Raw genomic sequence first — 13,354 nt, forward strand, 5'->3', positions numbered from 1 at the left:
TTATGGCTTGAAAGCCATAGAATCTTTGTGAAGGCAGAGAATTGAAGCTAAAAGTGTTAAAAAACGATATAAAATTGTTAAATTACTCGAATGTTTTCGCAATAACTCGCATCGTCAGGAGTTTAAAACTTGTTAAGTAAATAGTTATAGATATGCATATATACAGCAACGTGGTTTGATTATCCATTTATATTTTTGAATTTTTCTAAACAATTTTCAGGCTTCAGCCTTAAAGTTTGTTAAAATGTTTGAAGAATTTTCAAACTTTTAAAATGAATCTTTTTCTGTATAAACTTGTAAAGGAGATTTTCGATTTGATCCACAATATAACGTTGCTTGCATGGCAAATTAAAAACTTGCAGGCAGAACATGCATTCTGAACTTTTAGTGTTAGTTCCCTACTTTTGTACTCGTCCCGCGTATTCAGTTGTGGCTTGCGTCTACTAATGTGTAGAGCTTCTATGGTCATATTTTTTTGATATCCAGTCACTGATCAATTATCTTTTAATCAAAGGCCGTTAAGGCATTCCACTACATGTTGTCCCACAGGTGAATCGATTTTCTTGTTGCTCAGAAATTCTCGTGGCCAAATGTTCACACAATTTTCCGACACAGGTGGAATTCCATCAACAATAACTGAGTTCGTAGACCAAATGAGAATTCAGATTGCTATCAAAACTAGATTTCTGGGATGGTAGGCAAGCATATAATTTTCGTGTTTTAATTATGGTTGTCAATTCGCATCTTCTTTTGCAAATTTTTGCTTCAATTGCAGGCTGATATTACTTCGATAATGTAGCAAAAATAATAAATTAACATCCTTCGCTAGCATTTTCCCCCTCAATTGTACCTTCTCGCCTCCATTTTTCAAATGAGGTTTGCCTATGATTTTCAGTAATACAACGTTGATTATTTTAGAAGTGCAAATTTCAGGGTATGGATTTCTTAACCAAAAATTTTCATTTTTCTTCTGAGCTTTCACCGAGTTTTGCCATAAGCTAGTGCTTCAAAGAACGCGGTGAACGGTCACTTCTACATTATTCCTCTTATGTTGGATTGGTGCACAGCTACAAAAATTCGAGACAACTCCCGTATCGGTTGGTTTCTTGTACCATTCGCGATTAATTTCTTTACAGCTGTTTACATTGATGTTCATGTCTAAAAAGGCTAAATTATCATTTTCGTCAGCTTTTTCCATTGTGAGTTCCAGTTTCCTATAAAGGGTGTTTACTTTTATGAGCAAGGTGTCCGGTTCAACACCTACCGTGCAAATTATATTGTCTACTTGCCTGAAGAATAAATGTTTTTCAGTTTCCGATTCAATTTCTAAATTGTTAATCTTCTTGCAATTAGAGCAGTACCACAGCATGTCCTTCATTTTCGCGTAAATTTTGATCATCAATATTTTTTCATGGAAACAGTTGTCACATTTCTCACATTTGACTCCTTTTCCTCTGCAGTAAACTCTACGGTTGCATTCAGGGCAGGCCTCAAGATCATTTTTAGGGATCTCTTTGATGATCTCTTTCGTTGAATTGATCTGATGATCATATGATTGCATCAAAATTTTTGGCCAAAGTTACTGCAGTTGAGTTTCCCATTGCTAAGCCAAACACTTGACAAAACCATCTGTCATTGCATTTAAAACAGACATTGGTCACAGCTAGCTCTAAGAGTGTTTTCAAAGTCGAGGCTGGCATCTCAGGGGCGTGGTCACTAGAGTATATGCTCCTCAATGGTATTTCAATTGCTTCATTAACAGGGACATTTGTGAATAGGCTCTTCCGTCCAAAGAAACAATGCTCTTTATCAAAAAATGGGGTGAGGATTTTTGTTCAAATTGTGATAATTTATTCCCGGTATAGACAAGACTGGGCGTAAAGGCACTCCATTCTTGTGCACTTGCTAGGCCATAAAGATTAGCGGTTTGTGCTCCTGTTGAACGCAATTCTAGATATTGAGTACGCGGCAGAATAATGAGTACGCGAAAATCTTGAAGTACATGCTCTATTGGTTAAAATACCGCAAGTTTTCATATCAATTAGCTCAATTGATAATATAAAGCAAATTTTATATCAAATACAAACAAATAAATACCTTTGCTCTTGAGGTCATATTTAGAATTTCTCAACCTTAAATCTATTTTTGGAAATCGATTTTGAGATAAAAGTTCGTGCTTTCAGTGTTGAGGACCGGTTATTTTCAAGAATGAAGCTTGTGCATTCTTGAATTCTGAAATTGTTTCTTAGATCTATGTATTATCTTGTAGCAAATACCATTGGTTTTAATTAATGAAAAATGCGCTACTCCTGATGTGTACAAAAGACATTAACATTTTTCCAGAAAATGAGAATAAACAAGCATTTGTTCGCTTTTTGAATTTTTTCTCTGGCATCTAGAGCAAACTGTTTTGTGAGAATAGTGAGACCTCTATATCATAGACTATTTAATTCAGCAGCAAAATTGTGTGAACCAATTATAGTTTTGAGTAAGATCGAGAAAGATCAGTTTGATTTCTTAAAAAATTTTTTTTTGATATACGGGCAAATACGGGAATACAGTCACTTACCCTAGTTAATGCGACAACTTAATTGATTGGAAGTTAACAGTTGATGAACAGAAAACTTATTCAGTAACGACATTTTTCTTCCAATTTTGCATGTCAATAAATCTTCCTGGTGCTTCAAATGGCTCTCAAATATATGTCTTCTTTTGGTTTCCTGTTGATTATCGTTTTCATCATAAACTAAGAAAAACGTGCGTGTTGTACCAGCGTATTTCATCTCTAATCAAAACGAAAGAAATCATTTAAAAAATTCCATTACATTAAAGTGCAATTAAGTTATATCGGCAGTAAAATAAGGGGTCACTGATTGCTCTGAATTGCCCACTGAATTGATCACTGATTGTCTAAATGAATGCCTAATGAAAAGCAAATGTTTAGTCAGCAACTATTCGCGTACGACAACAGTTAATATATATGTGCTTGGTGATTTTAATCTTCCCGGTATCAATTGGGAAACAATTACATCGATTAATTCTCAGGAAGTTATGTTTTTAGATTTACTTGACAAACTTATTTTGAACAGTTTGTTAGCGGTCCAACTCACAAAGGTCACAACACGTCGGATCTTATCTTATCGAATGTGGATCAATTACCTGTATCTATTGGAATCAAACTTTTTTCCGATGATTACCCAATCTTCTTATCTTGTAACTTCGATCGATCTGATTGATGCTTATTTTAAATCAGGTTTTTCATGCTCATCATTCAATGCGCAAGCTTTCATATTTTATCTTTCTGAACTGTTCAAATTTCTAAGTTTCAACGATATGAAGACTTTGAACTATCCCGGGCACTGGTGTTTTTATCTGCAAGAAAGTTTTAGCAATGTGTTAAAAAGAAAGAACTAATGCGCCAATATTTTTTTCTCGCATACAATGCATCTTCTGAATCGAAAAGAGACTAATCTCCGTAAGCTTTCAAAAAACAGGATACTTTTGCTCTCACTAAAACAAAGCGAATTTAATAAAACTCTTAACGAGTTGATTGAATTGGACAAGCAAATTTTCATTCAAAAATTGAACCTCATGTTTTTCTCACCGTTTTAAGCTGCTGAGAACACTCGGATTCATTAAGTCTTTACCTTCTGTCATGTCTTATAGCGGAGTGTCTCTCTCCTCTAATTCTGAGATCGCAAATGCTTTTAATACCTTCTTTGGTTCCGTTTTTTTCTCCCAAAATTAAATATGATGTGCCAGAATCTTATGAATTTTTGCCAGAGTTGTGATTAGACAACGTGATGATTCGAGCTCTATGGGTGCCGATAAAACTCCTTCATTCGTTCTTCGTGAGTGTGCAACAATTTCATCTCCAGCAGTTCAACAACTCTTTTACTGGTGTATCAGAAACTGCACCTGGCCTTCTTTATGGAAGAAATTGTATATTACGCCCCACAAAACGGGACCTCCTAACTTGGTTGAAAACTATCGTCCAGTAAGTATTTTATGTAAACTTTTGTTGGTATACGAACGTATTTTGTTTGATTTTATTTATCCAAAAGTAAAGTTTTTAATTTGCAAACAGCAAGACGGATTCATGAAATTACAGAGCACTGTAACTCAAATGATTGATTACTTAGATAAAATCTCCTTTGCTTTCAGTTTATTTTGACATCAGGAGGGCCTTTGATAATTCCTCATCACTTATTGCTGTATAAACTTCAAGTTCTTGGCATCTGTCCTGGTTTTATTGTGCTTTTTGAGTCTTATCTTTACTGATCGCTTGCAGTGCGTCAAAGTGAATGACACTTTCTCTCCTTTCTGGAGTGAGACATCTGGTGTACAACAGGCAGTGTCCTTGGACCACTTCTTTTTCTTTTATTTATCAATGATATGCCAAATGTAATCTCACATGGATCGTATTTTCTGTACGCTGATGATTTAAAAATTTTCACATGCTGCGAGTCACAACTTACACAACAAGACCTTAAAGCTTTACAGCAGTGGTCAATTTTAAACTGCTTGACATCTAATCCGTCTAAATGTAAAATTTTCCCTTTCAATTTTGACCGTTCGCAAGTATTAAAACTTGGCGAGACAGCACTGGATTATGTTGACTATATTGTGTGCTAGTGCTCTGGATTATAGTGCTCTTTAACTTGATTAGAGTGCTCTTTAACTGGATTATAGTGCTCTTTTATGATTATCGAAGCTATATATATATCAGCAAGCTGAAGCCGGCACTAAACACATGCGATGAATATAGTGGGAGGGAACTCACGCTAAAATTTTAGTTCAAATCATAATTTTGACTAGATGAGAATACATAGGGCGAAAAAGATTTTGTGCATGACAAAACGAAATTTGCAAAGCTTCCACAAGAGGGTTACTTATGGTTAGGGCAAATTCGGAATAACCCTAAAAATACAAGAACATGGCCAAAATCGAAAAATCCGGAATAGGAATGTTTTTAAATAAATTGATAATTGATAACAGATGTAAATATGAGTTGTAAGTAGGCTAAATATTGAATAAAGGGAAAAATTTTCGATTGATTTTGTAGAATAGTTCCTAGAATTGTTTTAATTGTCGTCTCAGACAAATGTAAATACATATTCATTTTATCTTTTAACAATTTGTAAAATAGTTTTAACCTGACGATGAACGTAAAGTTCGAAAACGTTTGTTTTAAATATTGGAAGTAATTTTAATTTGACAAATTGGTTTCCTTTACATATATTGACTATATTGTAGGCCTTGGCTTCACGATATCGAGTAATTTGTGCTGGCAGCGTCACATTGATACAAAATTAGCTAATTGCAAAAAGATTTCCTATTTCATAGAGCCAAACGTGCCTTTCACGATCTCAGCAATTTTTCTATTCCTTCTCTTTATTAATTGCTGCGATATTGATGGCTCACTGTAGCTATTGTTCGGATTACTTGAATTTTTTTTGTTGACATTATGAGGTTACACTCCTAATTTTTGGATTTTGCGAAGTCGTTTTTGTTGGCTTAGGGAGTTTACAATTTTTCGCTCACGATCAAACGATTTTCTGTTTAATAGCTATCCAATAATTTTTTTCATGCAATGTTTTGTGCTCTCCTGCAAGTTTTTATGAACCTGCAACAGGTTTTTACTTTTGAAAGTGAGGTAAAAGTTCCACCAAATTTTTAAAGTTATTAGCTGTTTGTAGGAGGTTCTGGTATTGCTTTAAGCTTCTTGGAAACGTTTATAGCTAACCGCAAAGTCTAATCGTCCATCTTTTCCAACTTTACAACATCTTTTCCAAAGTTCCTTCTAATTCAACACAACTATCGCGCAAAAAAACTGAGTGACATGTACTGGAATTTCTACTACACATTAAACTTCTATCTATATACCGATTTAGAAGTTTTGCTCAATGTTGCTTGCCATGGGATTGCGCTCCTTTTCTTTGTTTTTTGGGAGAAATTTTCAATTATTACGTACTGGGGCACAAACGGAAGAGATCCAAAATTTCAACACAAAATTTTTCTATAAACTTGAAACTTATTTTGGAACATTCTGTGCTATGCAGTCTCGAACGAGCAGTGTTGTTATATATGGCGACGTAGTAAATATGCTTGAACATGACGAAATATGTCGACATAAGCGATTGTTTACTGCAGTGGACGTAAATAATTACCATAATTGTGTTTAACTTCGTGCCTCAACTAAGTTCACATTACGGATCAACTTTTGAATTTCTCATTATCATGCAGGATTAACCACTTTTTGCAAGATTTTCTTGCAATATTAACATCCTGTCTCGCCCAGGGATGAAATTCTACCACTGCTAGTTTTTGAGATCTCTGGGTTGATTGAAGATCTGAAAATATTGATATCTCTAATGCTCGGGCTGTTTTTTTTCAGATATTGAAGATGATTACTTGTTTGTTATTACTGTTGCCTACTATCCATTGCTTTGACTACGATGACGGTTTGGACTACTTGGATGGAGCTGCAGCGGGGCAAGGTGAGCCAGCTCGTTAATTGCTCTCAAACGACTTTTGATGTAATTTATTGTAAACGTGTGTGTCTTTTTAATGCAAAACTTTGCTCGACCGTTTTTGCCTTTTTTTATTCTAGAAAATTCTTTCGATTTCACTTCTCGAATAAACTTCCATGCTTGTCTTCTTCATTTTTGGTGATGTCAATTGCTCTCATTCCGAAGTAAAGTTAGTTGCTAAAAACTGATTTTATGATAGTATAGCACAAAGGACTGATAGCCGAGTGGTTAATGATTCTGTCGCGCACTCCTGAGGTTGCATTCCCTCACTTTTTGCAACCATAAAAATTTATCTAGGCTACAGCCTCCGCTGAATTAAATTGCCCCACCTGCCTTTCGAGAGCAATTTTTCGGATGTTAGTTGGTTTATATTTGTTATTGAAAACAGACAGTTTTCTGCTATTGCCACAATAAGCTATCTCCACAAACTACCACTACCAATGTTCATGCAACTAAATGACATTCTACTTTTATCGAAATTGACAGAAGACGATAGCTTTTTACCAATGCTGAAACAAAATTCAGAAAAAGGGAGAACAAATGAATTATTCAAGCTCCCGAAAACCAGAACTGAAAAGGCTAGAAATGATTTCTTTTTCCGTACATGCAGACTAGCAAATCGAATAGAAAAATACATTGAATTTAATACGAAAAAAGGCCTTAAAAATCGAGTTTTAAATTTCATGTGGAAGTTTGTAAACGAGCGATTCGACGAAAATAACATCTGTAGCTGGCATCTATGCTGTGGCTGTCAGATCTGCAGAAATAATAGGACAATTTTCTAAGACGACGGCTGGGACGAAAATCCCCTCAGTGAAAACTGTAAATCCCCAACAACAACAACAACAACATGCTTCATTGCTCTCGAACGAAGTGAAGCTGTTATTATTGCCGTCTGCGTCCTTTTAACGCAAAAGGTTTTCTTGACCGATCGGACTTTTTCGCTCTTGACTCTAGTTTTGCGTGATCCAAACATAGTTTTTGTCGAAACTGTCGAACTCTTCCTAGCATCTGTATAGTGCAAAGATATTACATTAGAGATTTTTTGTCGAATTTGCACATACATATAAAACTTTATCGGACTGGTCGCAAATTTTCAAGAAAATTGATCACTTCTTTTGACCATATGAGACTGATCAAAGTGTAATAACAGTATGCTTACATTTTCGTGTTTTGGTTCTGAGGAATATTTAATTAAAAAGGACGTTAAGTAACGACGAAATAAAAAAATTCTTGTTTGCTGTTCTCAGATTTGGTTACTAAATCGAGGTGCGTGCTAGTTTTTCTTGCTCTTGACTCGTCCTACATATTTCAGGTGTCACGGCTTTTATTAGTCACTGCTGGTTAAAAATGCCGGCAAATTGTTAGTTCCAGAGTACCGTCTTAGGAACCAGAGGAAGAATAGCCCTAATATGAGTAAACGAAGATTGTGTAAGTAATTTCTAGGTCTGCACTACCGGTGAATATGGACAAAATGGGCTAAAGACGCATATTTGATGCCATTGTCATGAAAAATGGCACCCTAAAGTTAAATTTTTTAAAATTTTCTTGAATTTCTGAAAATTTAGCCAAAAGCGCCGGTTCAAACAATTCAGCAACTTAAAAGTTCAAAGAGTTATTAATATTTTAGCTAAATTTGAGCAAAACTTAAGAAAACTAAACAAAACATTGGAAGTGAGGCCAATGTTAAAAAATTTTCAGCCTCGATAACTCGGGAAGAGTGAAATTTACAAAATTATTATTTGATATTCTACGCTTGACGAGCTTTGTAATGATGCCACTCACAATTCTGTACAATGAATATTTTGATCGGCAAAAATTTTGGAACAAAAAACCCATTTGAGCATATGGTGCTAGGAAAGTTGGCCAACAGGGCGTTTAGCCGACAAGGAAAATTGAGAAATTTAGGCGGCGGTTTTATCATAATTGGTCACAAAAGTCTCATTGGTCCATAAATCAGTAGTTCGGCTGTGATAGATTCATATCAAGTCTCACGGGCCGCTGAGGCATGGCCAGATGAGAAAATGGCCAGATGAGGTCACGGATAGAGCTTCGCTACACTAGTTGATGAAAAAACTGCATATATTTGTCAGCTTACGAAATAGTGCTTTAAATTGGCCAATCACAGCTTCAGAATAAGTTTTATTGCTCATTTTCCTTAAATTGTCGTTTAAATTCCTCATTTTTTGGTTGTCGCCTAGACGCCCTGTCGGCCAATACGGCGGCCACCTGAGCCTATAGTTCCTTCCGCCCACTATTTTGTGGTAGGAAGAAAAACAACGGGATGTAATGATGTAGCTTGGTGTTTAAGAGCGATAACAAATTAATGGAAGTCTTTAGGCCTACTGTTAGTTGATATGGTAGGGCCAACTCTATAATTCTCTCTTTTAAGAAGTAGGAGTAGCAAAGAAAGTCTGTATGGTTCTTCAACGTAATAAGATTGCCGTGTCTTTGTTTGTCTGTTTTTCAAAATATCGAAGCTTAATCCGGAGCGAATCGTTTTTTGGTTGATGACTTGGTCCTATGAAGTGATGACGGAAATGATTTTCAGTCTAAATGTATGAGGGAAATTCATACTCAACTGTAATTATACTGATGTTTGAAACTACTGTTTTTGTGTTTTAGCGATCGGAGGAAAGTTGCTCATTTCTGAAAGAATTTCTAAATTGAGTAATTCTGGCGTAAGATACAAGCGCATCTGCAATAGGTACTAAAAAACCCAGTTAAATGCTCCCATTTTCTGGGAGCGGTTGTGCTTAAAATTTCTGATTTAATCATAACATTTTCACTCACTGCGCGATTTGAATTGAGTGTCGATGGCAAAATAACATTTACTAAATCATGTCATTTACATTCGACAACCGTTGCATTTGCCATCAAGGACTAACAAAGAAATAGATTCAGGTTTATAACTACTGAGAGCCCTGTACAAAAAAGTACCTAGTTGAGATGGTTCACTGCTCTTCACGTCAATTATAATCGAAAAATAACTTCGAGAAAAAATAAAAATTGTCAGTGCAAATAAGACCGTTGTCAGCGCAAATTTAATGAGGAAACCGGTGCTGTATTTGTCATCTTGGTACCCCTCTTTTTGGCCCCTATTAATCCTCCAAGCTATCAATATAACCGCGTTAAATTCACCCCTCCATTTCATCCCTATTTTAATTCTTTATATAATTGGTACAATTAACGTCAAAATTAGGGATACGTAAGGGGGATTTGTTAACGCAATTTTTTGTGTGTGAATATACAAAGGGGTCTGAAACTTGAAGTTTTTGAGAAAATTTGAGTTTTCGATAAAATGGGGGGGGGCATTTTTTGTAACGGTTGAAAATTTCAAGTGTCCCATTTCGTTTCAGATGCACACAAAAAATTGCCTAGTCAAAGTTGCAAAGTTGTCCGTCCCCACCTCCCGTTGAGGTTCCTGTCGCTTTGTTATAATACTTAGGTCTGGAGATGAAAAGTTTGTGGGGATAAATGATTTAAGTGTGAAGGGGCTTAAATATATGGTGGTGGAAAAAATTAAAATCATTTTCTTTAATATCGCGCTTTTTGAGTGAATTTTTGGCACATGAATCAGGCTGAAGTTGATAAAATGAGCAACTTTTCAATTGTGGATAGAACTGATTGTCAGTCTATTGATTTGCTGTGGCTGTTGCGCGTGTTGCGGATTTGCAATCTACTTCTGCTTTAAAAAGAACCAAACTAGCAATTCACAACAGGGACAAGTTTTGCAACCACCACCCGCGCCACCTGGCGTCCAGGTAATAACTAATCAGGGCAAAGTGCAGTCTGGGCAACCTCCATACCCAACTTCAGCCCCCTACCCACCAAACCCAGGATACCCCCAGGCTGGTCCGGGTTATCCCGGCGGATCCGCAAATCCTCCGTATCCAACCCAACCTCAATCTGCGCCAGCACCCTACCCTTACCAGCAGCCGTACCCAGCTTACCCTGCTCCCGGGCTACCACCAGCTGGACCAGGGTATCCAGTATTGGATGCTCCACCCCCAGCGCCTGGTAACCAACCACCATCTGGACCCCCAATTCAACCCCCAAGTTATTCTGAGAGCCAGAACATGCAAACGCAACCTGCAATGTATAGCCAGCATCCACATCCTGTTGTTCCTCCTCCAGTAATTGAACCGACTGTGAATTCTAGTGCGCCTCCCGCGGTTGGCGGTAATGATGTTCAACCTAGCGCCCCTGCACCCGTATACACCACCGACGCTTAATCAGCTTTCGCCCAAAGATACTGTATAATATGTCCCATAAAATTTGAAACAAGTGAACCTTCGGAAATCGCCAAATATTCAAATTAAGCAGCAATCTGGTCATTTGTCATCATTTAGCTTTATTTTGTGGGTTTTTTATCTGCGTATTTTAAATTTTAAATGATTTCTAGCCTTGAAACGTTCTCTGGCTTTTCAACTTTTTGGGACCAGTTGTAAAACGAATGTTCTCAGCCCTCTACGGGAAAAAAATTAAATGTATCAAAACTGAAATTTCAACAATGAATTTGTGAAGTTAAGCTTCGTGTTTAGGTCCTTTTAAGGGTCTGTCGTATTGTCACTAAACGAATTACTAAATAAATGCTACTTTTGCAAACTTGACGTATAATTTGCACGTATAATTTATTTTGCCACTAACTTTTCAAATGTTGGAGTCACTTTATAGCCATGATAAATTTCTCGTAGCCTAAAGCTGTTCTTGTGATATCTCTAGTGTGTATTCAAAACGTTATGGTCTGTTTTGAAGAAAATGAAGAAAACCCATTTTTAATCGAACAAAGACGATTCAACAAAGTGTTTAACTATAAATTTGTGCAATGGGTTTTGCTTCCTCAATCAATTAAAATTATGACGGTGCTTTTCTGTTTCTATAACATGTAACAACAAAAAATCTTCCGTTAGTTTAGCTATGATGTTGAGCCATTTTCAACTGCTTTCTGGTATGTTTGTAGCTTGTAACAAAGAACAGACCAACCAATGCAATATTTATTTAGTCGACCTAATAACTTTGTCGTCTATTGCTGCATGAATAAAACGATTACTAGTATCCCCAAATGTTTGAATTTATTTTTTTGGTTGATCGTGAAATAATCGGATTATTGAGCAAATTAGTTCGAAAATTGAAAATCAGAGAGTAATTTAAAGGATTGAATTGTGGGTGGGAACTTTATGGGAAATCAACCTTTAGTGTTAATGTATGTTCACTGTTTTCGTAAATGTGCCGCAACAATTCTACGAATTTTCTTCACCTTCAAGACTTGAAAACTTTAAATTTCATAGAAAAAATGAAAAACTTTTCTGTAGTTTTTTTTGTTCCGACCCACTTTAATGGAGGAAGAGCTATATGCTCAACTGTTTTTTTATCGGGCAATTTTTGACGACTGATATATTCATCGAACAGAGAGTTAAGAGTGGTATCTTCAGAAAGCTTGTCACGCATAGAATTTCAAATTACGGATGTTATGTGAACATTTTTTCGAGTTACGGATGTTATGTGAACGTTAGCCCATCTTACGTTGTTTTGTTCAAATTTTTCGGTAATTTTTGCCGAAATATTGACCATTATTGTTGCTGAAATTGTTAATGATATGCTCACTTGTTACTGAAATGTTTGAACTAAATGTTTTGACTGAAATTTGGCAAAATTTTGGAAAATTCAGCATTTACCTTTTTTCGATAAAAGGTGACATCAAATATGTTTATTTGGCCCACATTTAACAGCCACGTAGCGATAGCAAGGCCAGCTTTGTTCTCATGATTGGTTTTTGCAATGAAGGATTCGGATTGTATTTTGGGTCTGTCCTTTTTGAAATATTTTTCATCCCAGTTAATGGCAACTCCGATTTGATTTACAGGTTAATTAAAATAATGAGAGTTTTCATTTATGTTAAAATCAGGTCTAATGAATAAATATTGCGTTTTCTGAGTAAAGTTCATGGTCTCTATGGATTTGACGAATTGTATTGTAAATTTTTAAATTCTTAAGATTTGCCAGCTTTTGATTTTTTTGTAGTCTACTGACTGAGTCTAATTTAAAAATTCTAAATCGATGTTTAAGGAGATATTTAAGATTTTATCTAATGCTTTCAGTTGATACAAGGTGTTTTTGTGCTAAAAGTAACTTGGTAAGTCTCCAAAATTCATCATTTGTTTGATTCATTAATTTTTTGTTGAAATAGCTAATTCGGTACATTTGAAGCAGTTGGTTGTTTTAGCGGACAAGCAGCAATACCAAGACCAGTTTTCGTCTAATTGTAGAATTTAACAATTCAATATTCGGATTAAAACGGGGTGGTGTACTTCAAAAACGTTTTTTTTTGCCTTTTCAATGTTAATTACAAACCAGAATGGCTTCAAATGAAAACTCAATTATTGACAGGACATATTTGCGTGCAAATGAAAGCAAACAAAAAATATTGATATCTTCTGCAAAAATTTTATGTTTTTTTTTTGTTTCAACATCGTTTGCGCAAAATTGTTTGCGAAACTTTGAATTCTTTGAACACAAAAGCACCGAAACTAACTAGCACAAATTTAAGTTTAAATTCCAAAAAGATCACGATTTTTTCCGATTTGTTATGAAACTTTGCGAAAAAACGATATCTCGAAAACTACACGGTTTTAGTGGCTTTGTGTTTTTCTGCAACAAACACACCACTAAATTGTACCTCTAAGTTATACTTGAAAACTTATTCAAAAACGCGCTTTATTATTTCTCTTCACTTACTAAAAACACTTCGTTAATTGTGAGGTGAAACGCCTAAATGTTTGAGCTGTCGTTTCCGATCATGTTTTTAGAGCGATCAATAA

At 35.7% G+C, this 13,354-nt stretch overlaps 1 protein-coding gene across 1 annotated transcript in view; it reads left to right on the forward strand.

Moving 5' to 3' along the window:
* LOC142354506 (chromobox protein homolog 3-like) overlaps positions 1-13,354 on the forward strand; it is a 572,284-nt gene that overhangs the window by 175,356 nt on the left and 383,574 nt on the right. The window lies entirely within an intron of this gene.

This window comes from Convolutriloba macropyga, chromosome 15 (genome assembly GCF_964194025.1).
Source record: "Convolutriloba macropyga chromosome 15, txConMacr16.3, whole genome shotgun sequence".
Classification (NCBI taxonomy): Eukaryota; Metazoa; Xenacoelomorpha; order Acoela; family Convolutidae; genus Convolutriloba; species Convolutriloba macropyga.